At 40.6% G+C, this 22722-nt stretch overlaps 1 protein-coding gene and 1 long non-coding RNA gene across 3 annotated transcripts in view; both read right to left on the reverse strand.

Moving 5' to 3' along the window:
* The window catches only part of LOC125330791 (glypican-5-like), a 339300-nt gene that overhangs the window by 286732 nt on the left and 29846 nt on the right, over positions 1-22722 (reverse strand). The gene's annotated exons all lie outside the window — the stretch shown is intronic.
* LOC125330792 lies at positions 7092-21201 on the reverse strand. Its single transcript, XR_007205706.1, has 3 exons — positions 21191-21201; positions 20195-20203; positions 7092-7210 (listed from the first exon to the last, which is right to left on the reverse strand). It is a non-coding gene; the product is annotated as an uncharacterized LOC125330792 (long non-coding RNA).

Here is a 22722-nt window from a genome sequence, read left to right on the forward strand (position 1 = left end):
ATTACCTGTGATGAGTCTGGTGAGAAGCAAATGGAACTGATCTCTTCAGGAAACGAAGCTGGAGCTGTAAATGGCAATAGCTGACCCAGGTGAGGCTGAGTGAGCTGGAAAAGGGAATGCCCTGCTGCTGGCATCAGCCTGTCTGCTCCTGTGGTGGCCACTGCGGTACCGTAACCGGGCGAGGAGCAGAGGGAGCATCACAGACTGACATTCACTGCTCTGACACAAATTATGCAATAACCAAAATGGCTTCTGCAAACTGCACACAAAAGTTACCTGGCAACACTGCATGGGGGGATACAGGAACTTCTTCATGCATTTGATAAATTTTCATTTTAATTGCACTACTTACACTTGCATCCTACTTTCTTCCCCTCACTTAATGAAGCTTAGAAAAATCCAACCCTTCTCTAACTTCACTAATTTCAGTCTAGGAATTAGATTTTTCCTTCATTCATCTTGCATTATCAGTGTGGCAATGAGAGTCATTACCCATCTCATCCTGACCCCATCATTCCGCTCCCTCCGTATGGAGGAGGCCTGTCACCACTTACTCCTTTCCCAGGCACATTTTTCTCTTGTTTTCAGTTGTACAAATGCATACAATAGAATAGGTGTTTTATTTCCTGCTATCTAACTGGATGTTTTGATTAGAACAAACTCAAAGACCTTGTGTGTAAAGCGAGTGTCAAGCAAAAGCATCTGCAAAGCCTTTGCAGAGATGCTATTCTTCAACTGAATCCATAGTTTTTGAGAGAATTTAAGAAAAGAGAATTATCTAGGCTTTTCTGTTGGGATTATTTAAAAGTTGACTAATGAAACAAGGCACTTAATTCCCTTAGGCCTATTTTAAAAAACTTCACATTTAATAATTAATCCCATGTCAACTTTACTTGTCACAAAATCTTGTCCTCAGTAAATTAATGGGAGCCAGACTCAATCAGAACAACTGCTCAGCTGTCTGGTAGCACCATTAAAGTAGGGTCAACTATCCTAAACTGCCAAAGCTGTAATCCAGAATCCAGGCAGAACTGTGTACCCGAACTCCAGGGCTGTCCAACCTCCTGAGCACATGGCTCAGTCCCAAACTGCAGAGCTGTGGGTGAGGCAGCCACTGAGCCAGCCCACAGAAGGGATCCCATCCTGCTGCAGGGTGACGCCCTTGCGTCCATCTGAGCTGGAGCAAACCGGATGGACTCCTTGGACTGGACTATGGACACACACTCCAGCACTGGGATCACCGTACGGCTGGTTACACCTTCAGAAAAACCCTGCTCCAGAGGAGACTTCACTGTTGCCAGTTCCTTTTTTAGATTAATAATCTGTTTCCTGACAGTACACCTGGCAGAGCTCACAAATCAAGTCCTGAAGGATCGATCCCAACCCAGCATGAAAAATAAACTACCTAAACAGTTTGATTATGCCAGAGAAGCATATTTAAATAGCACTGAGATTAGGGTTATGTAGCTCCACCCAGCTCCAGGTAAGCAACAGGAATGTTGAATATCTGAAGGAGAGCACAATATATTCCTGCTCACGTTGTAATGCTGATAAAACATAGTTCAGATGCTGTGAAATACTACCAAATTAATGTTTTGGGAACCCATTACTCTTTGTATTTCTTATGTTTACCAGGTTTTATCTGGGCAATCTCAGTATTGTGTAAATACAGTCTCTCTCTTCTATAGATAATATACTCCTTAACGGGGAGAAAAACTGAAAGAAGCACTCATTACGTAAAAAAACCCACCTTGGTCAGAGTGCTTCACTTCAAACAGATCTTAGACCTCCACATGACCCATTTCTAACATAACAATAAACTTTTAATTTCCTCCTCCAGCATTTCTCAGGATCATATCACTCTCCCCCATTACCAATGACACACACAGCAAATCTTTAACAAATGACCTGAAGGGTTCTACAACAGTTCTTAGAAGTTACTTAATAAAACTGTTTCATTCACAAGTGTCTAGAGAGTTGCATGTTGATAGCTTGAAAAAGGGTTAAAAATGCAACTTGGATTTCCTAAGGGTTTACAATGAAAGATCAACATTAGTAGTAATAAAGACCCCAATTTAACACACACTTAAGGCAGGCTGTAAATAAAAGGTTTAAAGACAGAAAAACAGTAGTTCTTAGACAGAAAAGGGGGAGATTTTGAAAGCTGAGAAAGTTAAATAAAATGTTTTGGAAGCATGCCAAGCTTAAATATATTTTTCATCTGTACTGTTTCTGAAGTATAACATAAACAAAACCAATCATCTAGTTAAGCTAATTACATCAATAATACACAATTAATTCAGCTGCAGCCTTAGCAAAGATGACGAGATCATGCTTCATAGAAAGGTATTTTTTTTTCTCTAAATACAAGGCAAAATGTGAATGCAGCTTCAGAGCCTGGCAGCAGATCTCAGTGGCAGCATTGATTTCTGGGGTGCAAGGCTGATCTGCACCAGATGAGGGGCTGGCTTTTGGCCACACACTCCAGTGATGGTGTGAAACAAGGAGGTACTTTGTGGGGACACCCAGTTCAGCAGTCCCCTCCTTTAAACTCAGGCACCTCTGGCCATGACCCACATTGCTCAACTGCACACCTCAGTGCTGAATCCAGAAAAACACAGCTCCTGAGCTCTACACTGTTCCCCTCACTGTGCACTATGACATGGTTTTCATGTCAGGTTTTTGGTTGGTTTATTCCCCCCAACTGGCAGGGCACTGCCAGAATCCAGAGTTTAGGAAATACCACAGATGGTCTGTGTGAAACAATGTCTTTGTGGGCCATGAACCCGTGTCATGCAGTGAGCTCATGCCATGAGCAGCTACGTGATCTTTCCCATCGTGACACCCTGCTCATCTCGGGCTCCTCACTGAACACTGTCACATTATGCCATGCACAACAGGACACCAGGCACATCACCCTGCAGTACCATTTAGTGGCATTGCTGATATCCAGCATTTACTTGAAAACCAATATAATGAAATGCTGCTCGTTTTGTGGGCAGAATGTCACCAGGACATGTAGCTCTGCTGACAGGCATTTGAAAGGAGGATGAAAGCCTGTACCAGGTTCACAGGACACAGAGAGCAGGTTGCAGGCAAATAGTCTGCACCAAATCACATCTTAAGCAGAAATAATGGGATATGCATCAACTAAAGACACTAATTCCACAATTATTTCACCTGATTTTGAACATTCATCAAAATCTGTGTTTGCTTAACACTACGTTTCAGAGGAACATGGTTCCTGTGAATATGGATTTTGTGCCATCATCCTTATTTTCCAGTATCTAACCATTTCTGCATCATTCCCAGCCTCCATGGGAATAAAGGAGAACCTTGCCTACATTGAAGAGCACACAATTATCACATCTACACACAGCCTGACACAAAGGCTTGAAGACATTGAGTTTATGCTCCCCTCCAAGGTCTGCAGCAGAAAAGCTGGAGCCCGTGACAGTGTCTGGGTACCAACACCATGAACAGAACCACCTCTCTTTAACACAGGACTGTGGGCTGATGCCAGATAGGCTGGGCTGGAGTTGTCACAGGACAGAAATAATAAGAAAAACAACGCAGGAGATTCACAGAGATATAGAAGCAGAAAGGGAGAGAATAGGATAGAAACACAGGACAGTAACAACTGCCAAGCCAGAGCACATTTTCTTATGAGGGGGCAAAATAGAGAAGACAGCACTGAATTTAATCCACGCATACAGAACTTAACCTTGGCAAACCTCTACTGCAAAAAGCAAAGGCCTAAAACAAACTAAACTCATCAGCACAGTCATAAAGTTGAAAGAATTCGGGTATTTCTCCCAAAACTGTATTTAAAAGTCATGACTTAAAAATCTTCTTGATGAAAGAAGCAGTGATGGCCCTGCACAGCAGTCTGTGCTGCTGACTCCAGCTGAGAGAACATGTTAGAAGTTACAGCTCCACACTTCCTCCACCAAGGGAATGCATGTTCCCATTCCACCCTGCCCATGTGCAGCACCCCAGCTCTGCAGGCTGCCTGGAAAGCAGAATTTAACCCACTCTCTGGGAATCAGGGCACTGGGCAAACCAAAGGCTGCAGTTCAAGTGGCTGCATGCCCTAGTCTGAACACATACTTAAATAATTCAAAATGCTGATTTCAAGCAACTGATACTTACATAACTTTAAATTACTGCTTTAAATTATTTTGAAGTTTTGCAAAAGACTAATTAGGAAACTGATGGGCTGGCAAATCACATTCAACTGTTGCAAGGAACTAACTTCTATTTCATCCCACAGCTGATGATGAGGTACCTCCACAAAGCTTTTAAGCGTCTACACGAGAAAAAAACTGGTCTTTAATCATCCTTTTGTGGCTTCTCAAGGTTGCAGCTCCCTCGTGCCAGGAGTAGAACGACACCCAAGGTCACTCAGCACAAGACAGTTCATGTCTGGAAGCAATACAGCTGCATTTATTTTGTCGCCATGCTGCCAGACTGACTTGAACAGGTCAGTACAAGCTGAGAGATCTCTGAACCACAGGCAAGTGTCACTGACCCTTCTTCTCTCCATTTCATCCTCCATGGATATTCTCACAACCTCAGCTACACGTGTTTTGAATAATCTGTCCTATCTGGGTAATAAATTTATCCTTTTACCACCTGGAATAATCAAAAGCTGACAATATTCAGAATTGAGGCCCTTATCCTAAGTGTTAAAAAGCAGGTATTTTGCTCAGCTCCACACACGAAAGTGTGTGTGTTTCATAAGAATACACAGTAACTGGGATAAAATTACAGGCATTAAAGTGGCATTAAATCTTCTGCTTTTAAAAATTATTACTTCAATATTACCTGGAAAAACCTGTGCGTTTTCTAAACACTGAGGAAAATGTCATTGACCATATATTTTAGATTAAACTGTCACAATTGAAATGAAAATGCATTTTTAAGATAAGTTTTGACATTTAAGATAAATTTTCATACCCACTGTATTGATTTAGGAAATTTCTCAAGACCACAGACTGCAGATCCTACCAGCCTCCTTGGGGTATCCTGCCTTTCATGATCATACTGAGCATTTCAGGAAAGAATGCTGGCTCCAAAGTAAGCAGGGGCTGTTGGATGTGAGCTTTGCCTGAGAATCTGCCTAGTGGTCATGGCAATAATATTAATGAGGCTCCTGGTTTGTCTTTTATTAGAGACATGAAGATTTTATGAATCCAAAACTTCTTAGGAAAAACTCACGTAGGTCACATCTGAAACTCAACTAGATGCTAGAAAAGTAATTAGAGAAATTAGTTTAAACTGTTCCACCTCAGCAGATTAAGGTTTTGAACACAGAACTCAGCACGGTATAGGGTGAACTCAAGATACATCAGCCATGGTATCTCAGCCTTCTGAGGGAACACTCGTCACACTGATGATTCTTAACCTGCTTGGAGCTGAGCAAGTTCCTGGCAAGGAACTCATCCCAGCACATTGCACATCTACACCAAGGCTTCAGGGTACCACTCTGTTTGCCTGTGAGGAGACCCAGGCCACAGCAACCCCCTCCAAGGTCCCTGTGCAGCTTCAAGAGAACCATTTGTTCTGCCAGTTTAGTAAGAGGTTCACAGTCCACGTGCACAAACACCTGTGCAAGCCCAGTGGAGGTGGCAGTGACCAGAAGCAGCAGCCCAGGGACAGGAAACAGAACTGCTCCCTATGAGTGTGCCATGGGCTCAGAACAGAAAGGAACCACAGCCTGGAATCAAGCAGGCACTGCTTTCAGACCTCTGAGCCCTGACATTCTCTTGCATAGCATTACAAGGATGTAATACCTCTACAGAAGTCTTTCTGAAAGGCTGGATTTTCATCAAAAATCCTGGATATTAGACACATTCACGTGTTGACTTGTAGTCAATTACATGGCTTAAGACAAGATCTTGCAAACAGACCTTGTTGTTTGCACAGTATCACTAGCAAAGAGTAACACTTTCAGTCCTTTTGTTAAACATCTGCTGTGTTGGAACACAACAGTGTTGGAAAACAACACTGTGATGAGAATATTTGGAAGAGAAAGCAGTGTTTGTTTTTCTGGGAATCCCTTGAATGTTTGAACTTCAGTTGTACTATGCCTCACAGGTAAGCATTATGAAGAACAGATACTCTGGAATGAATGTTTGTTCATTCATGCCCATTTATCAAACTCCTAAGTATACAAGCACCTCCTATTGACCTACTGTAAATACTCAAGTCTCCCTCGAGTAAGCTGCATGTACAACTTGCACTGAATCATTTAAAGGAGAAAGAGCACTGAGTTTACTGTACCAGGACAGACTGATTTCTCTTAATTTTTGCTTTAGCTTATGTCAAATAGATGTAAGTTTGTATTTAATTTTATTATATAAATATAAGCTTGCATTTGATTTTGAGAATGTAAATAATCTCTTGGGACCAGATGAAAATGCTCTTTAAATTAAGCACATTCTGGTCTTTCAGGACCCTGGGAATCTTCTGTCATTGCTTTTAGCCCATGCTTTCTCTACATACATGACAGACATTCGGGGAATACATTTTTTTAATACCAAATTTCTGCACATAATTCAAAACAAGTAAAAACTTACACCACACTGGATTGTTTAGATACTTTACCTGAGTGCATTACGCTACATAAATCTCAGGTCTTCATACAATCACTAGAGATTAAATCCAAGGCTTTCTACAGATAAGCTTCCTCTGAAGCTACCGCCGTATTACAAAAGCTGGAATTAATTTCAATAGTATCTACTTTAATCATAATTCATACCTGTCACTAAGCTCTCCAGTATTTAGCAAAGGTGATTTTGACTAAGATAGTTTCCTTTTTCTTACATCTTTTTCTTAAAAAAAGCACCCACCACAGCTTCCTGCCTGAAGCAATTCTTTGGTCTCACTAGCAATGTCTTCGTGCTCTCCTGTTCCCTCAATGACTTCCCATGAAAATATTCCTGCTCCAATGCTTGACAACGACTAAATGTTTCCTAATATCCAATCTAAGCCTCCTCTGGCACAACTTGAGGCCATTTCCTCTTGTCCCTTGTTACGTGGGAGAAGAGACTGATTCCCATCTCACTACATGCTCACCAGCCTCCTCCCAGAGAGTTGTGAAGAGCAAGAAGGTCCCCCCAAGCCTCTTTTTCTTCAGGCTGAGCCCCCTCCAGCTCCCCCATTTGCTCCTGGTGCTCCAGACCCTTCCCCAGCTCCCTTCCCTTCTCTGGACATTCCATTCTTAAGATTATTGTTCTGATCAGAAAAGCATTCAACTGGCTATCACAAGAAACTAACAGCACAGTATTGAAGTCTTAATTTCAGTAAAAATCATGTGAATGGCTCATTACTTTTCAGTTTTGCTGCTTTGAGTGATTCACTGCATAAAGTAAATGATGTGCAAAGTGGAGAACAGTTCAATTTCTATAGGCTATTAAAACAGAAATATAGGAGGCTGGGAGCAGGGAAAAGGGCCATGCTGCAGGGAGTACTGGTCCATTTAGAACCACTGCATGCATCTGAGTTTTACAGAAACAAGAAATATTATATTGAAAAATGAACTCACTTTTTTAAAAAATATTGCCCATTGTAAGTCATGCTCTACAAGATATACAGAATACTGAAAAATCCTTGAATCATCACACACATTTGGCCATACTAACACAGCTTACAGCATTTACTGCCACAATATAACTTCTCCTACACAGAAGAATTTTGAAGACGCCCATTTTCCAATATGGATAGCCCCTCGTTTTAGAGTCACGAGATGCTATCAATAGGAGCACTTGATTTCCTTTTTCTGTATAGAAAGTGCTGAGTCCTCTTAAAAGGAAGGCGAAAAAGCAAGATCCATGAAAACCAATACTGCAGTCCAGACTTGGTGATATTACCAGTATGCAAATCAAAGTCAAGCAAAAACTTTCTCATTACAAAGATTCATTAGAAAACCCTGGTTTTGTTCAGGGTATCTTGGCCTTGATAGATCAGCTTGTCTGTTACCTCTGGGCTGCACTGCACATCTCAAACAAGCTCCTGACAATATTCTCTCCTCCATATGCACAGAACTACCTTCTGAGGATGAAATTAAATTATGTCACTTGAAATCAAGGTGGAATATTCACCACGCTATTACCTAAGCTGCTCCTACTAAAAAAAAAAGAGCCTAAATCCTTTAGACTCCTATCAAAATCCCAAGCTTCAGAAGTCAGCACCTTTCCTCCAAAATCTCCTTGCCAGGAAGCTCTCACTCTTGAATAAGAAGCTCCTGAGAGAGGAGAATGGGATTACTGCTGGTTTCCTCTTCAGGGACATCATTAACACACACACTGAATCTTTCCAGCCTTTCTTTTTCTGCTCCACAATCCTCTACATCTGCAGTAGAAAAATCCTTCCCTCTTCTACAAACTGCAATGCCCTCAATTCCCAGAGTCCAAGCCCCTCTTTGCTCAGCAACTTTTTCCTCCTCTAAAAGATCTCACCTACCACTGACTGTTCACCTTCAGAAATGTAGTTTCACCTATTTCATCCAAAGCTTCACTAGGGAGACCTGAGATTTCCTCCTCTTTCCCTGAAGACTCAAAGTATCATGCAGTCCATCCTCTGTCCCGAAAGCCACTATCCCATAATGCTGCTGTGAGCAGCCACTTGCTAATGCAGTAAATCTGGAGTGTTCCATGCAATTCTAACTGCACTTCCAACACTCTATCCTCTACATACACAACTGAAAACACACAGCCAAAAACTGCTCTGCTGCTGGAAAGCTCAATTTTTCACTACCATGGAATTTGACCTGGAAGACCTACAGTAAAGATGTAAATCACTGACATGGCACATAGAAAACCTGGGAGAGGTAAAGCTCTAAAAACATTCCCCAGAGCATTTCTGAGCAGATTTCTTTCTGAGCATTCCTTAGATGACCTTGTCACCTTTATTTCAAGACATCCCACAGGAAAAAAGTGTGAAACTCAACTCTGTCCACTGCCATCCAATAACTTTATCCAGTTTAAAGGAGAACATGTTTTAACTGAAAATTGGGACTGGAGTGGACAACAACAGGAACAGACATGGCACTAAATCCTGTTCCTGAGGTCTTACCTTTGTGCTTCTAATTCTGCCGGTCAAGAACACTGTGTGTTTGCAGATCAGAGCCTGCAGGAACAGTACAAGATCTCTGCTGACAGATTTAAATCATGGCCATAACACACACTTGTCATACCTGTATTTAAAGCTCTAGAACTTGACAGTACTATAATAATCATCTTAGTGCTTATGTTCTCTTTCTCCCTGGGACCTAAACAGTTTTATTTGAAAATACACTTCAAAATTTATGAAAACAAAAAATGACATCACTTTCTTTTATTAGATGATGTACTGAATGAAGAGAATATGTCAGAAGGTACTAAAAAACCTAAAGAAATCATCAATAGGCAACATGAGTTACCATACTGCAAAAAAACACTAAAACCAACCTAGTGCAGCAGTCACAGATTTATTGGTCTGGAAAGAATAAGGAGCCTCTCGAGCCAAGAGATGCTAGTGCCTTAAAAATTGCACTGGATCAAAACACTAGATATAATTTCACTAAGGGGAATCAACAAGGAGCATGGAATTTACATGGGGTTTCTTACCCAGAATACATGAAGTCAGCATCTGGCTTCTTTTATTAAAAGTAGCTTTTTTCTGCCTTTTCCTTTTAAATTTTTTTGGAATAGCTCATTGTTATGCCATATAGCCAAAATCATTTTGTTCAGCTGGCAAACATGTCCAATATGGATTTAATAATAACATGACTGGGAAAGTAGTTAATAAACATTATTTTTCACCAGGAGATTCTGCTGCCTACATGAGAAGCTATCCAAGGTTAGTTTGAGACATTGACATGTGCACGTATTATGATGTTTTGGGCTGGGTTTTCTCACTAACAAGGCACCAGGCACGTGACTTTTGATATCTCAACAACAGCATTTGGATTTGAAAATGCAATGAATGCCAAGTGCTGCTAATGCTGATCTAGGTGGGATTTTTAGCTCTGTTATTCTGGAATTCTAACATTATCAACAGGAGTCTTTCTACTGCAGGTGTAACTGCAAAGCACACGGGTTCTGTTCCAGGGTAAAACAGATGCATTTAGCCAGAGATGCTGAAGAACATTCACAGAGCTAAGATTCTGTCTGGTTCTGATTTGAATCAAGTTGATGAATTGTAAATAGAAACACTCTAAATCCCACCCAGTGACAGCAGGGAACTCCCAGAGCCCCTCTGATGTGCTGAATGGGTTCTTTTAGAAAGGAATGCCACACTTCAAGAATGCTGATTGAAAAAGATTTCATTTTCCACAAAAAAATAAGAGGGCTTTTACTTTTTTTGAATTCTCCCTGGCACCAGCCAAAGATATACAAACAGTTTTGATGAATTCTGTTCCTCAATTTATAAGCAATATTATGTGTCCACATTACCCAATTTTAATGTGCTTTATCACTGTGTGTTTTTCCAGCTATTTAACAGATCACACAAGGTCATTGCACAGGCCTTGAGAGTAAAGATGTTGCAGGTGGCAATCTCCTGGTGGAAATGAAATCACAAGGCACACTCTTTTCAGTCAACAGATTATATGGGTTCAGACTGGCTGGTGTCAGAATTACTACTCACATTTTCAAAACAGATTTTAAAGAGAATATAAGTGATTCTCACACTTTTTTTTTTTATTCTTCTGAGAATGGTTTGGTGTGACACTCCCATACATTTCAATTCGATCTATAATTTTATGTTGACTGACCAGTGTCCTAACTCAGAATGTTTTTGAAATAAATTCTAGGACTTGTTCTCTGTTACAAGGTTTTAAAAAACAAAACAAAAATAACCCCATAGAGCTGAAGTTATCACATGGTTTCCCACTGTAAAGGATCTTCATGCTACTTCTCTAACTGCCACTTCTAAAACATCACATGTAGATCTATGCTTTAATTAATACAATTTAACCCAACAACATCAAATGGTTCTCAAAACAAAGTGGAATGAAAAATATTTGGAATTTTGTTTCATACAGGATGCATATTTAATAGATTTTGGTTTTAAGCTGAAGAGTAAAACACTTTAATAATGAAAATGTCAAGATCCTCCTCCCCCCATGCAATGAGCACAATGAGAGATAAAACCAAAGACAGAATCTAAATGAAGTCCAAATTTGAAGATAAAAGAATGAAGACATCCACAGCTCTCACGCTTATAAGCTACACTGGAAACAAAAACAACCAACCAGAAATAGCATCCAAATACTAACAAGAAAAAGCCTTTTGTCACTTACAGCTCAACACAATCTTAGAACAGTTTTATATAAAGTTGCATTTCCCACATCATGGATCAGTAACTGCATCAGTTTTAAATAGCAAGCCAAGATGAGAATGTGTCCAAATTACTCTAAAGGTCATCATAAAGGTTTAATTCCATTTTTATATACAATTTTTTATTTAAACAAATTATCATGCATGTGAATCTGAGAAATTCAAAGGTTAGCCTGTAAATAGACTTGAGTTACTTCACTCAAGAGCCCTCAGGCTGTTGAAACTCATATCCTGGCAGACCAATAAAACTTGCACAAAATCAAAATGCTTGATCTACAGAATGCTACATTCTTTGGTCTCAAGCCAATAAAGAACCTAAGCATGTGTGTGTCTGTCTTTAAAGCACATGAATCCAGGGCTGACCCTGACTTGTACAGTCAGCAAAGTCACAACAAATGGCTGTGGAAAGAAGATGAGAATGAGGAGTTGTCCTGAGGCATCAAGAAATTTATTTGACAGAACAACAATATATTGAGTGTTCAGATTCTTTTTTTTAGACAACCTGTACTGTGCAGCACAGCCCTCCTAAGCTGGAAGACCCCAAGCATCTTGAGCTGATGTGCTGCAGACACCAAGTGGAGCACTCTGCCCCTGCTGAGGCTGGGCCCAGCCCAGGATGACTCCAGCTGTGGTGACACTACTGAAGGGTCACAAAGAAAATTGGACAACCGTGTGGAAATGCTCTCAGGAGACTGAAAGCCAAACAAGGCTGTGAGGAGAGACACCACAGGGAGGGGGTGGGCAACCAAGCCCACTCCCCACTCATGGCACGTGCCTGGACAGCACTGCATGAAGCATGAAAACAAAAAATGACAGCTGTGTTAGAGCAAAGCTGGCTTTAAGGTGGCTGCTCTGATGCACAAAATAAACCCACAGATACTCACTAAAGAAAAGGAGCCTGTACAATTAGGAGTCAAGAGGCAGTAGCTGTTTGCAATCATACAGCTGCCTCCAAGGAAGGAAGGCTGTTTTAAGACTCTGGAAGAACTTCAAGTCTTCTGAGACACCATCCAGGATAGTGCCAGTGCAGACATCTTCGTCAGGAGAAGGGGATTGTCTTCAGAAACTCATCTTGGGTTCACATTGCAGTGATCTTTGGTCAGGACAAGCAGGCAGTGATGCTGATGCAGCAACAGCACATCCCTTCTCTCAGGAGCGGACATCGAAAGACAATGCAGCCTCTTCCTGGGCCTCAGTGCAGACGTGTGGGGCTGCTCCCCAGCACTTCACTCAGGAGAAGTGCTTGGATACCACACTAACAGAGGGAACTGCCTTCCCTAATCCTCTCCTTATCTAGCAGTCTCACCCACTGCAAGTGTACCCCGAGTCCTCAGAACCCTGAGGTACTGGATGACGTGCCTGGTTTTGTTACTTTCAGCAATGCAGATTAGTATATTCCCATTTGACTGTGCTTCCATCCTGTCAGGCCTGTAATCTTACCATACACATTTTTAAGCAACATGCAAAGGCCAGATCAGCTCCATTCTGATTTCTGCTTAGACAGGGCCTTGTGCTGCACCACCAAACCCAGCACATGTTCTGGTGGCACTTGATATGACAGCAGTCCCAGAAGGTGTGTCACAGTGTGTGGTGGGAAGAGTGAGTAGGCTGGAAGCCTGCACTTTGCTTTTGGTATTTCAGTTTTATTGATCTTGAAATAAAAACTCACTAAAACTTGCTATAAAGCCAATCAGTCATAAAATAAGATCAAAAGTAGACCTATTGAAAAGATGTCTGCTTGAGGAAAAGACCTTGATGATGGTTTCAGAAATACAAGAAAGCACATCCTTAAATAATGTTTATAGCCTCAAAACGGCTCTGTTCAGACAGATTATAAAATTAGATCAAACTATCTATTGCCTTGAGTGATGACAGGAAAATGAATGTTTCATCCTCTACAGAATCAGGAATCTTCAGGTAAGATTTGCCTCTGCCATCACAAGATAAATCACCGTGAGTCTCATGCTGCTGTAATTTACACCAGTTACACCTGGTGTAACTCAAAAGCCTTCACTCAAGTTACTCCACCTGCAAGTAGCCATGAGGAGAATCAGTTTTCAGACAGAGAGATAACTTAAAAATCTTTGAAATCTTCATTAGTTCTTTGCATTTTCCTTGAAGCTGTGCCATCCCCAGCCTTATTTTATCTTTGCTACTCATCAGCACATTATTTCTAAGCCTACAGTGGGTAGATGTGCAGGTACTTCTTTTCATATAGCTTTTTCTACATGTTTTATTTGTCCTTGAATTCTTGGGTATTTCTTTCTGCAAAAGTAAAATCATTGTTGAGGCTAGTCTTGCTGCTTAGATCTAATGAACATACTTAGGAAAAAAAAGAAGGAAGGAAGTTTGGTGAATACTTTAAAAAAAATGACATGACAAACTTCATAGCCCATTAGACAATGTCTAGATTACAAAGAAAAAAATTACAACAAATTCTGATTTAAACCACCGAAATGACATTTCCTGTTCTCCAACTGAAGTGTACCTGACTCATTGAAAAACTCCCCTCCACTCTGAAGTTAATTAATTGTACACTCAGAAGAAATGACGGCTCATGCTGTGAAATGCCACATGCACAGGGTTAAGGTGTGCAAGAAAGAGAATGACTGACCCTCAGGATCCACACACACACAAGAGCTCCCCACCAGCAGGACAGACTGAAATAAGATGACTTTTCTTCCCCCTTAAATCAATGCCCCCAGCTCCAGACTCATCTGCTGCAGAAGCAAACTGGGTGTGCCTGAGCTCGTGTGCTTGGCTGGATGAGTTGGATGTCAGGTGTGTTACTGCACAACAGCCACAAATGCCTCAAAACAGATTTGGTACTGCACAGTAACAGCTTTGCTGTAAGGAAGCCAGACTGAGGATACTGGCAAATGAAAGGTTAATAGGGAAGGATGGCATCTGTTATTACATGATTTGATACTCTGGACACAGAACTCTGAAGGTCTCACAGAAAAATATTCCCTTTTCCTTCCCCACTATATTGGTACAGCCAGTGAAACAAAATACCTCTGCTTTGTTTGAACCCTAACCTTCTCTCATACCCTTTGCAGAAGTTACTCTGCACATCTGAGTACCAAAGCATTGGTCCTCTTCCTCCATCTTTTCCAAATTTTGCCACCACATATAGAAGCAGCCAGAGTGAGGAAGGTGGGATAAACAGTCTTAAAATCTGGAGGGGGGGTGGTGGTGAAAGAGTATTTTTGCTGCTATATTTAGCATGCAAGTTAAAACCTTAGGAGGTCATGTAAGAGTAATTTTGTTTTCAACAAGAATTAACTACAGTGGGTTTTGGTTCTTTATACATTTACTTCTTCTGCAGGACTAAATCTCCATAAGTTGAATTATTAAATCCAAATAAAAAAGAGCATGTGCTCGCCTCTCTTTGCATATGTATATGTCAGTACTTAACATTTTTTGTATCTCATATGTTCTTTTGGCACTTCCTGACTTTCTCCTGTCCCCCAGTAAGACTCCATGAATGATCCTTCTCTCAGGAATCCATTTTTGCAGGCAGCCAGGAGGAGGATTTTCAGTAATGAGTTCAAGCTGGCTCATACCCATTGCAGTTCACTCATTTGCCACTTAACAATATATTCCATGGCACATCCCAATAAAGCAATCCTCACTGGGGAAACAACCCTTCCCTTTTCTTTAGCATCATAATTGAAAAGCTTTAGTTTCATTCTATCCTTGGAGGCAGGGCCCAAGCTCAATGAAATCAGTGCAAAGATTATCAGGGTTTTTAACTCCTTTTGGACTAAAGCCAAGGTGAATGCTATATTCTGTTTTGTAAAGGCTACATACATTTAAATCAGAGAAGACTTTCTCATTCCTGTGTTTTCAGGTAAGAAACAATATTCATCTTGGTAAGAGCTACTTCATCACTCGCTGGTACTATATCCACCTAATAACATCTGCCAGCACTACTCAGTAGTGCCATACTCAGGGAGAGAACCTGCATGCCTGAAAACTCTCACCTTAGCAGTGCATAAATCCTTACAGTGACTCCAGGACAGCAGTGGCTTCAGTAGGAACTTCTCAAGGAAACACTTCTGAATTACTAACATTCACTTTACTCCCAGGGCACAGATACACTCTTTCATTATTCCCAAGGGTACTGAAATTAGTTACATACATGAAGATGGATATATTCATAACTAACCAAAAAATCCACAGAAAAGCAGTCTGGGTTAAAAGGATTCACCCTCCTGCAGGTGGTCTGCTGTTTCTTTAATTTCCCACTCATTTGCTAGTGCCCCCAAAATGTTAACATTTTTGGCAATCAATTTGGTGGCTTTCATTTTTTCTGACCATTTTTTTCCAGCTGACTATACTTGAAGAAGTTAGTATTTCTGAAGTGTAAAGCATTAAAAAAATTAAAACTATTCCTTAAATTCGTTTTTATATTTGTACCTTTAGACCTGCTCCCCATTCCATGTGCCATTATTTTATCTGCAGTGCTCCAGCATTTCATACTTCGTATTTACAACTACCACGTCCTCCTTTTCTGCCAAGTTTAGTGACGAAAGAAGGATGCAGTGTGCTACAGGAGGTGAGTCCTGCCAAACCCCAATAACCTGTTTTTACCCCATTCGCTGTGCAAAAAGAAGTGCCTCAGATTTAGCAGACTCTAAGAGCATTTCAGAGACCTATGCATCTCTGTGCCTTTAAAACACAAAAAATTCTCACATCTAATGTTAACTGCACACCTATATGACTGGCATCTGGATCATTTCCTGCTGAGTCAGATGCAAAAATTGCCCTGATTTCTGACTTCTAGTCCACAGGAGAAAAAAAAAAAAAAAATCAGCTCTTTGCCACACACCAAAACTTCTCCTCAGAGCAACCTGCATGGGTAGAAACAGAGGGAAGGTTTTCCAGAGAGATTAGACCACATTTTCTGTTATGACTTTCACACAACCACCTGGCCCAAAACTACTAAGAGAAAAAAGGAAGATATAACACATGAGGAAGTGATTAAATGCACGTAGAACAGACGTTCTAGCTTAGATAACTGGTTTCTGTCTGCTTGACAGCTGTACTTCTCAGAGTGCTGTTTGTCCACCCAAAATTACTGCCTTCCCAGCTGTATGAGCACTGTTGGGTGAAACAGGACTCTGCAGCTGGGCTAGGGCAAGCTAAGCCTGGTCATGGAGAGAAGAAATGAGGAGTGGTTCCCATAGCAGTGACTTCTACACAAGGTGCCAGTGAGGAACAGGGCATCAAACATTCCAGGAACCACTGGTCACATATGGAAAATACTGATAGCACAAAGAAGCCTTCTGAGAACACAACTAAAAGAGGAAAAGAGATTTAAAAGTTCCATGTTTCTACATACGCATCTCTAAAATCCTGGTAGCAGAGACATACAACGCATCATTATAAAAAGCCTCTATTCCTGTCCATGGCCGCCTGTTTACAATGAACACTATGAAACCCAACAAAAACAGCAATAGAAAAGGTAAAGAAATTATTATATCCCCTACAGACATACCTCTTTCCCACAGCAATCTGAAACAGGCTAAAGGAAGTTCTCAAAAGCATTTCACAGCACAAATCAGAAAAGATGCTACACAACTGCAAAACAGTCATGGCAAAGTGTGAGAACTGTTAAAGCTCTTCTTTCTATTAAGAATCCATGAAGGTTTGCATCAATACTTACATTCCAAATACAAACATCTGCAGAGATTCTAACTTTAGCATGGTACAAAGACGAAAGTCTCAATACAGGAAAATGAACGGAGCCAACCTCAAGCCTTTCCCTTTCCAATTAAGAGATTCAGAGCAGATGAAGTTATTCTCAGCAGGACAAAGCTGCTGGATCCTCTCACATCTGACAAAAACCACCCTTCAATTGTTGTAAATAGGCCTGTAAGACTGCGGGAAAGATCTGGGAGTATGCTGGAAAGACATAACTCATCAGTTCCTTACTTCCAAGTCCTATTCTCACACTGCTTTCATTCAGATTCACACCAAAGCCGAGAGCTCCTCCACACAATGCCTGAAGAACAGTGGGAGGGTCAGTGGGAAGCTGCTAGGTAGCAGCACCAATCCTTTCCCCACTGAAATGGATAGGAAATAATGCAGCAGATTTTTTCTATAACCACACAGATCTTCCTAATTCTGAAATCTAAGATATCTGAGTTTACAGAAAATGTCTTGAGCTTTTTGTAAGGCCGGTAACAATTAAGAGATTCAGTTCTTCATCAAGTAAACCCCAACTCTCAGGAAAATAGCAAACAAAAGGCATAATCCAATAGCTGCTTCCAAAATATTTACACTCCATCTGCATGGCCCAAAGTATAGAAATGCAATCCAAACAGATGTCCATGAAAAAGGCACAGGACCAGGAATCCACATTAACTCCAAATCTGGTATGTTGCATGTGTCATTTCACAGATATTTCTGAGGAGAGATGAAAAGCCATGCCCATTAAAAGTCATATGGAGGAGTCAGTTTCAGTGAGAATCATGTTCACACACCATGGATTTGAGCAGACACCTCTACATGGTTATAGCACAGCAGCTACTTTGATGTCACCTCATTCCTGCATCCTTAGAAATGCCAGTCTCCCCACACTGGTGTACAGAGGACTGGCCCAAGCGCTGCTTCAAAGCAGCTCTGACAGCCTTACCATGGGGAAGGGCACCTGTCCAACTCCAAATCAGGGATCCTACACTAGTGCCCCGTCAGTACAGGGACAGCATTCAAGAAGGATTTCCCTGCTCTGCACATACATTCTTCCTCCCCTAGGGAGACACCTAAGGGAAAAGCATGGAGGATAAAGGGGGAAAAGCTGAAGTGACAAAGAGGTGAAAAAGGACTGACCTATGTACTTGTCCATTTGTGCTATGGGGGGTTGAAACACACCAGCACACAATCACAAAACAAGCGTAACAGCAGTTCTACTTTCCTTACTTCCATAGTCTGCTACAATTCTAAAAACTTTTGAACATGTTTTGTCTGAAAGACATGAATGAATAAGCTTATTTAAAATCAAGTACACCTCTTTTTAAACTAAAGTATCCTCCAAGCCTGCCAGCCCCAGTGCTCTCAACTGATGGGTGACCAAGGAAGCCATGACACTCCACAGTACCAAGAAAATTACAAACTAAGATCAAACGCAAATTCTGAAATCTGACCTAAAAATCCCAATGTAACTCAGAATGCTTGCTCTTACACTGAAAAACATGAGCCTGTTGCTTTCACACTCCCTCCATCTGTCTGTAGTCCTGTCACCTGTGTTACAGGAACTGCAATCTGCCTGGGACCCATCAATTGCTTCTTATTACAGTGTCTTAGGGCTTCTTACGCAGCCCCAGCCCATAAATAAAATACCCCACAACAGCAACAAGTCATTTTCTGTTAATAACTGGCTGAAAAGAAAAACTTTATTCACACCTAACAGTTTAGATCAGTAATGTGTTATGGTACACAGCATTATTAAAAGGCATATAATCAAATTACTCTAAAAGGAAAACAGATTACATCTGCATAACAGATTCATTAATTTGTCTAAAAAACGCAAAATAATCTAAGTCATTCTACATTTGCCTTCTAAACCAAGGCAAAAAAAACCCCAATGGCAGTGTGTATCTGTAAACCTAAAAAAATATTTAATTTTCTGAGTACAATATTCATCCACTCAGTCTACAGTTGGCACACTGCAAACTGAAATGCCACCATCACTGGGGCAAGGAGCTATTTATATTTTCTGTGTTCCTCTGAACATACTTGCTTTGAAATTCTGCTCTCTTAAAAAGAAAATGACTGAGAGTGCAAGGTTAAGTCTGAAAACGCAATGGTGAAAATGAAGAATTTCCTGTAAATTACTCCTTTTGCACTAAACTATCTACAAGGGTTTTACTCCTATTTTTATTGAGCTGCCCAAAATTTACAATATTGCAGTACCAACACTATTGCTCAAAAAAGATCTACAATTTTGGATCCAGAACTGGCCTAAGAAAATGCCTCTCCTGTTTTCAAATTCACATGAAAAGGACTAATAAAACAACAAAAGGAGTTTTAAACAACTGATCATCTTTGGGAGAGAAGGATGGGTAATAAAAAGCTGAATTATCATTGAAATACCCCCAAACTGACAGACAGTAACCATTTTATTCCAAAAACGTTTTGTGCAGGATCTTCATACACTCACACTCTTACTCAAAACTTTGTCAGAACACATTGTTTTCTCAGATCTTCACCCACTTTTTTCACAAAATGTCAGACCAACTTTGGCAAGCAGGAACTTGGACTCGATTGCATGGAGAAGAATTTGATTTCAGATTTCCTGAAGCACTCCCAGAGCCAGCAGCAGAATCACTGGGTTGAGGGACTTGATGAAATCAGACTGAGCAGTAATGACACCTGATGGAAATGCCACGTTGAGAACAAAAGGGAAATAACAGGAGAAAACCACCCACCTTCTAGTCCACAGGAAGGAGATGACAGAAATTTCACAACACTGTTGTGAATTAAGTGTGTAACTCCAGAAGAAAGGACACTAAAGGAGATACCAGGTAGCCAAGCCCTCAGATTCATTTGCTCACTTTGCTTTTGCAGGCTTTTTGGTATTTTTTTTTTTTAAATAAATGAACACTTTGTCTCCAGCGATCTTTGTGTTTTGTATCTCCACTAACATACCATTAGTTTATTGGGCTACAGCTCCACCATGCTTTTCTACTCTGAAAATAAAGCCAACAGCCTGACAAGGTACTGGGAAGAATGAAGAGGAAAAAAAAGAAATACGAACACCAACAGGTGAAATACGGACAGGGATAGAAGATAACCAAATACACGCTCACATGATACGTGTGTGCGCTCATTACATTTCTTCTTGGAGCACCAAGATGCCCTACCCACATTGCCTGAACAACAGTTATAAATAGATGATGAAGAGACTGTCCCTGCCCCAAATTGCTGACATTCTAGGCATCAAATGGCAGTCACAGCCAGACAAGCTCAGGAAGCAAGTTTACATGATGATTATCAAGGCTAAATGGATGATATCTTATCTAGACGATTTGCTGTTTCCTTTAAATGTATTTAATGTTTATTTCTCTCAGCACTTCACATGGAATTATCCTGTCCTTTCAAAGCCTCAGGCCGAAGTTCTGTAAAATCTGTATTTAATAAATTGAATGTTACAAAGATACCTAAACAATACAGCACTTTTGCTTGGCAGTCAAAGCATTGCAATTCCAGAAATAAGCCAAAAACTTCAACACTTGTAAGTATATAATGATTGCCAGTATAAGCTTTTGGCAATATTATCCAGTTATCCACAAGCACCATTCTGCATATGCATTCCTCAGAAAGAACTGCACCATTTCAGAAGCCAAACCTGCATACAACGCACAGGAACTCTCGTAACAGCAAGCTGCTCACAGTGCTGGTGACTCCCAAGTGTGACTGCTGATTGCCACTGGATAAAAGGTCATTTTAGTGTAATAGGTGAGACTTAATGTAGAGTTTTCCTATGTTTAAGGAGAAACCCACTATTAACAATACAGTCCCTAGCTGTAGTTATCCTATAAAGACTTATGTGGACATGATCCTTGCTAGATATGGTTTGCAGGACAGCGATTTCCATTCTATGGCTAGAATTAAGTGTCCTTCCTAGGTTTTGTATGCTTTCAAATCAAGTGGGAAAAAAGCCATCAGAATTTTGTTATTTCCTCCATTATTCCTCTGGTTTTTCCTGCATTCTTTTAAAGACTTGTAATTTCTTCTTCTTAAGCTGCCCAAATGACAAGAAGAAGCCAAGGGATATATTAATGCAATCAGAAGCACACAGAAATTACCAAGATCATCAGTTATTTACATTCTGTTGGAGTCAGAGATGCTGATAAAACACCAGGGTCACAGGTGCTGTAGAGATCCAGGATAAATCCTGGTGCCTCTCTCAGGGCTGCCAGTAAGAGTCAAGGCAGACAACAGCTGATACACAGGCAGGAAGGACAGAAGGGGGCAAAAGCATGAGAAACCTGGTCAGTGCAAGAGGCAGCAGATGCATCAGAGTTTGGGTTGGCCTTTCACAAGTATTTTGTTTACCATGACCTTAAGGAGAGTTTTAAGAACAGCCTGTAAAGGAAGGCAGTGAAGGCACAGAGCATCTTTACAGCTCACACATCTCTAATGCGAAAGGGAGCATAGGAGAAGCCAAAACTGTACCCATCTGAATTTTTATACTGAGAGAAAAGGCTGGAATTACTGGCCTGTGACAGGACCTGATATTTAGATCACAGGTGACCAGCAGCATGGATTACACTGGAAAATACAAGATGGAAGGTGTCTTTTAGATGCAGGAGGGTAGCACTATTAAAGAGACACAGAATGGGATCAGTAGTTTGATTAGGGAAATTATCTTTTCAGTACGATTTAAATAACCTTGAATAAACAGTGAAAACCATAAAAACCCATCAGATACTTGCTTTCTGTTATGTATCCTATGGGAAATGAAACAATATGGAAAAAATCTAGAGGCACACAGTCTCAGAGGACATGAGAAGCCGGAATTAACTTCTGCACAAGCTCATTTTGTGTTTAATATGCACTACAGGAAAATTTTAAAGGTGAGAGTTTATTTGGGGTTTTTCCACATTTAATTTTAAACTTGTATGGACATAGAAATAAACCCAATTTCTTAAATCATTAGTGGATAGTAGATCATCCCACTGATTTCAATATCTATGAAAAATGGAACAATACAAGACACCAAGGAAGAAACTTATTGATTCTTTTGTAACATACAGCATGAAAGCATCAATCTGAATCTAGAATCCTGACAAAAGTGTACACACAACTTCTGAAAATGTATTATTCCAAAGCATCACAGGTAGTCTTTCAGCCACCTCACACCATTCAGAATGTTTAGAGACAGAATACACAAGCTGCACAGTGAGTTCAATAATCTCCATTCTCAATGTAATGTTAATATTTACTCAAAGTCCCTGGACCACCACCAAGATTTCCTTTTAATATTCAGAAGATAAAAGGTGAGAGCATTAGGGAGCAGGACATTGCAAACTTTTTATTTTGCTGAGAAAAGGACAATTACAGGAAAGAATTTAACACCCCCTTCCATCAGCCCACATGCAGACAAAGACTGAAGTCTTAGCAAAGCCCCGGGCTCTAAAATCATACGTGGCATATAGAAGATAAAAACTTATGGGAAATAATACATTTGTAATGGTAAAATTTCAGGATCAATTGACACAATGGAACAAGTAGGCAACGTGTTCAAAGCAGGAAACCTGAAGCGTAATAAAGCTGCCATCAGCACACAGTCAACATTAACAATTCTGTTGTGGCAACCAAAAGATAACTTGGGGAAAGAAGAATGAAGGGACAGTGAGCCCAACAATGGATAACTGCACCACTGGAT

This window comes from Corvus hawaiiensis, chromosome 10 (assembly GCF_020740725.1).
Source record: "Corvus hawaiiensis isolate bCorHaw1 chromosome 10, bCorHaw1.pri.cur, whole genome shotgun sequence".
In the NCBI taxonomy this organism is placed as follows: domain Eukaryota; kingdom Metazoa; phylum Chordata; class Aves; order Passeriformes; family Corvidae; genus Corvus; species Corvus hawaiiensis.